The following is a 5,234-nucleotide window of genomic DNA, read 5'->3' as shown; positions in this document are numbered from 1 at the left end:
ATTGCAGTACAACACCTCACCCCGTGATGCTTCAAAGCTGCTGAGAAAGAAATCTAATCCATTTTTCATTTCCTCTTTGCCCTAGCATTTAAGAGGCCTGTGAACTCTTGACAGATCTGGCTGCTCCTTTACGAGAGTCTGCTTTTTCCTCTTCATCTTAAAATGTCAAGCTTTCCTCCCTTTAGGTATGAGGGGGCTCCAAGCAAAACCATTTAATGCTGATTTTGACCACTGAGAGAGCCTGAGGAAAACTGATCCATCTGCTTCTGAACGTCAAAGAGCAGCAGTTGATGACAGACTGAAAACCAAAGTCTGGAGATCTCATGGGACACTGTCCTGCTTGACTCAGTCAAAAATCGATCACAACTGAGAGGAGATTAATTAGGCTCTATGGCAGCATTTCCCCTCTAGTGTTGACAGGCAATGGTTTGGCATTTGCTCACGTTATTTGTCAGCTACAGACAAATAGAGACGCTTTTGAAGTGGGGCCCTCAATCAGGACAGGACACGGGAAGCTACTTCATACTGAGTCAGCTTGTTCATCTATCTAGTTCAGTATTGGCCGCACTGACTGGCAGCATGATTTAACACAAGAACATAAGCAGAGCCTGCTGGATCAGGCCAGTCACCCAGTGGCCCATCTAGTCCAGCATTCTGTCCTCTCAGTGGCTGAGAGTTGTTAGGAGACCCCCATTTCCCTTCCAGAGCTACAATTCACAGAGTGGTTTAACAATCAATCCCTCTCCCAGCGAATTCTGGGTTCCTGGCGGCTTCTCATTAGCTACTGTGGGAAGCAAGATGCTAGACTTGACTATGTTCTTATGTTTTTGACTCTCATGCTCATGAGAGCAGTTTTTGGGTGTGTGCCTATTGCTCCCTAGGGAAGGGCCGTAGCTCAGCAGCGAATAGGGACAGGGGAGAAATTGAATCTCATTTTTCCAACCTAATTCAAACTTTCCGAAACAGAACACAAACTGAAACACGGCCATCCTTCAAAAATCCACATTTCTCTGAATTTCACAATGCAGTTATCCAGCCAAGTCATGTGTACACAAATGCATATCCTAGGGTAGGGCGCACATAAATAATGTATATATTAGTGGAAATAGCATAGGAAAGTGCATTATATGATGGCTAATTGCTTTGCAAAATGTGATATATTAGGCATAATTGCATTAACACATCTATATTAGGAGAAATCCACATTACATGTTGAGTGGTTTTCATGAAGTTTTATTATTATTATTTAATTGCAAGCTGATGTGGATAACTGGATTAAAGACTAGAGGAAACATGAGAAACTAAGAGAAACTGAATCCTTACAGAATCATAGTGGTAGAGCATCTGTTCTGCAACCAGAAGGTCCAAGGTCCAGTCTCCAGCATCTTCAGGTAGGGCTTGGAATGTTCCTTGTTTGAAATCCTGGAGAACCACTGCCTGTCAGTGCAGGCAATATGGAGTGAGATGGATCCATGGTCTGACTCTGTACAAGGTAGCTCCCCATGTTGCCTCTCTTTGCCCACATGACAGGGATAGATAATTAAAGGCAAGTTATAGCCTTGCAGCTGAAACGATAAGGTCAACCTGCATGTTATGTCCAGTGAAGCAGGAACAAGAGAGATCGGTCGCACTAAAACCAAAAATTAAAAGAACAGAGAGGAGAAAATACTAGTAAATCATCATGAGCTTATATTTGGAAGGAAGCTTCCTCAGGACATGAGTCGGTTGGCAAAGGTTGCCTATAAATTAGTAATGCTTGAAAAAGGGAGTTTCCTTCAGCTGTGAAATTCCCAAACAACCCAGGCCAGAGAAATAGAGCAAATAGAGATCATTGCTTAGATAGGGAGACCTACGGTATGTTTCTTTTTTAATTGGACCCTGGGAAAATATGATAGCCTAGTTTCTCCATGCAATAGTGTAGTGGCAAATTCAGGGTCGCTTCGTGATAGTCACAGCCACACTCTTTACCAAGATTATATAATCTTGTAAGCTTATGCAATAATTTTATACAATAATAATAATTCTGGATGCAGTGCAACAATCTATGCAGATCTCCACATGTTGCCTTCTAACTAAATATACTATTTTCAGTGTACATACATGGACAAATGATTTGGAGTGCTCCAATATATTTTCCCAAAGTGATTTAGGCCTTGAAGGTCCATTATCTTTAACACAACTTGCACCCCATTCTCTTGAAACTGAAACTTGTTCACTGTTCCTAAATGCATACAGACCATTACCCTTTCTTGGTGTTCTTCCCACACATCTTCTCCAGGGCGAGCCCAGGAGCCAATCTTCAAGATGACTCACCTCTTTTCACTCTGATAGGCTTCAATCAGCACAAAGGGGCGAGAAGACTTGTCAGGGGTTCTAAAGTTTCCTTTTCATGCTGATTGGGCAGTCAGAGGCAGTAATGCTTCCAGTTGCAGGAGACCACATAAGGGAAGAGAGCGATCTGGCATTTGGGTCTTGCTTGCAGTTTTCCCACAGAGTTGGCCACTGTGAGAACAGGATGCTGGACAAGCTGGGCTACTGGCCTGATCCAGCAGGGCTCATATTATGTTCTTAAAAATGGAAGCCTCTTTTACAGCGGGGGGGGGGGGGACCTTGTGTGAAATAGGATGACAGGTTTCGAAACAACACTAGGCTCGGCTGGGAAGCAGAGCATCCGAGCTTCCATTGCCACTGTGGTACACATTCTGGGTGCTATCGTTCTCCAGGTTTCAGTGCAGACCGACTCTCTGGAGACTGAGCTGGCTAAGATCTCACTGTTCCTACACAAGCAGTCATAAAGAAACTGCAGTGTGGTCAATTCATTTACCCTGCAAAGTCTTGCTGCTGCTGCTGCTTCAGCTGCTGATACAACAAAACCATCATGTTTGAGTCATGACAAAAATAAGGAGAGACCGCCCCGCCCCACCCCCACCTAGTTATTTAAAATAGCTGCCTGAGTTGTGGGTTTCTCTCTCCCTGCACTCAGCCTGCTATTGATTTGAAAGCACTGTGGTTGGCTGTAAATCACTTACTTATAATAGGCAATTTAGTTGCTGCTATGAGACGCATTATGGCGTGATGGCGTTGTTAGTGTTAAGGACTCAGCTGGGGGCAAGAATCGCCTCTGAAATCCTCCTCCTCCTCCAATCAAAGGGCCCTTGCCTCACTCAACAATGAATCTGAGTTTTCTGCTGAAACACCCCCCCCAATGCATTTAAAGGGCATTCAACACACATTTGAAGCACACAGCCTTCCCCGGAGAATTCTGGGAGCTGTGGTTAAGAGCTTAAGGCCAGCCCTGCTGAATAAGGCGAATGGCCCATCTAGTGCAGCATCCTCTTCTCTCAGGAGCCAACCAGAGGCCTATGCAAAACCCACAAGCAGGACTCAAGCACAAGAGCACTCTTCCCTTATGTGGTCTCTTGCAAGTGGTACTCAAGAGCATGAGCAGGGGTGCCCAAACTTTTTTCAAAGAGGGCCAGATTTGATGAAGTGAATATGCGTGAAGGCCGACCAAATGTGTTGAGCTTTTTTTTAGGATTTTACCCAAGGATATATACTGCCACGGGGGCTGAATTAGGTTCCCGAAAGGGACTTCGGACATGCCTGCATTACTGCCTCTGACCAGGGAAGCACACCATAGCCATCGTGGCTAGTAGCCTTATGAGAGCCTTATCCTCTTTGGAATTTGTCCAAGTATCCCCATCTCCTGTGGCAGTGAGCTCCATATCTTATCTATGCACCTAGTTAAGAAGTTCCAATTGCCAGCATCCTGCACAAAATACAATTCCCAGGGCTCTTTGTAGGAAATTGTGTGTGCACTGGAGGTGCTTTAAATGTATGGGATGGATCTGTCCGAGAGTTCTACTCAGCAACCAATCTTCCCCACTCATCCATGCAACTGCCTCTCTTTATTGCAGGGGTGGGGAACTGGATGTGGCCAGCGGACCAGATGGTGATCTTCTCAACATTTTCCACGTCTAGTTTGACAGGTGGCCATTTGGGACAGTCGGTGGAGCCAGAGTCAATGGCAGGCAGAGGCACACCCTGTCTGGTTGTAGCTAAGAAGGAAGGCAAGTGGGGACAGGCTGAGGTTGGTGGGAAAGTGCCCCAGTCTCCAGACTCCACAGAATGGATGGAAGCTTTATCTTTTGGATGGAAGCCTACACTCCAGCTGCACAAAAAACAGTGGTTTCTGTACACCCACATACATCTGCCTCCCGGCAAGCAACAGCTTGCTATTTGCTTCTGAATGCTTGAACATTTCACACTGTGCTCTCCAGATTTTGTTAGCTGCATTGAATGCTTTGGACTGAAAAACAGGTTACAAAACCTTCTGTCTGCAAGCAGGATGCAAATATACTAAAATACAGCACTTAGGAAGGGCTGTGACTCATTGGCAGAGCTCATGCAACAGAAGGTCTCAGCTTCAATCCTCAGCATCCTAAAGCAAGACTGGGAACGCCTCCTTGCCTAAGACAGATAGGACAGCCACTACCAGACAATGTGGATTGAGCTAGATGGAGCAATGCTATGGACATAAGGCAGCTCCCTAGGTTTACTATCTGCCGGAAGGGTACAAATATATTGAAACCCATCCTTCTGCAGTCAGGCACTCTGCAAGAGAGGGTAGAAGTTAGAGACACCAGGGGCCAGCTAGAGAGGTTCCCCAGCCCTGTTGTGGACAATACTGAGCCAAGTGGTCCAGTGGTCTGATTCGGTATATGTTTTCCTGCCATCTAGGCTAAGTCCTCAGCCACAGGCATAACCCTTCTTACACTGCAGAAAAAGCTGTGCAAGCAGGTAGAGTTTCCAGGTCAGAAGCATCCCATTCCTTGAGATTTCAGGGCCCAAACCTGAGACCAAGGGGCAGCTTCCAGTGATGTCATGGGAGAAGGCCCTAGAGATGGAGGTTAATTGGGAGAAGGGCACATCCCATGGAGGATCTACTCTATAATTTGCAGCCAGCTGCTGCTGGGCTGAATCTTGCAAGCTTCATGCACAGCATTTTTTAAAATAAAAATAATAATAATTTATCACCATCATCATTATTACTACTATTAAAGGCACTTTTGCCCGCCTGGGAATTTAAGCTATCCACTACCAATCTGGAATTGGCCTGGAGATTTCAGGTCAGACTTGGAGGCCTGGCAACTCTACAAGCAGCATTGCAACCACAGCACGACGTGTAATGCTTACACAGCAATGTCTATGTATGACTCGTGCATCTCCCCCAC

At 45.6% G+C, this 5,234-nt stretch overlaps 1 long non-coding RNA gene across 1 annotated transcript; it reads right to left on the bottom strand.

The window, feature by feature from the left end:
* Positions 1-1,217: 1,217 nt before the first annotated feature.
* LOC148685301 (uncharacterized) lies at positions 1,218-2,562 on the bottom strand. The gene is made up of 2 exons (XR_015950520.1): positions 2,314-2,562; positions 1,218-1,630 (listed from the first exon to the last, which is right to left on the bottom strand). It is a non-coding gene; the product is annotated as an uncharacterized LOC148685301 (long non-coding RNA).
* Between the last annotated feature and the right edge of the window lie 2,672 nt (positions 2,563-5,234).

Source organism: Zootoca vivipara, chromosome 6 (assembly GCF_965207765.1).
Source record: "Zootoca vivipara chromosome 6, rZooViv2.hap1.1, whole genome shotgun sequence".
Lineage (NCBI taxonomy): Eukaryota > Metazoa > Chordata > Lepidosauria > Squamata > Lacertidae > Zootoca > Zootoca vivipara.
The sequence above is the reverse complement of the archived record's forward strand: the minus strand, read 5'-3'. Positions and strand labels throughout refer to the sequence as shown.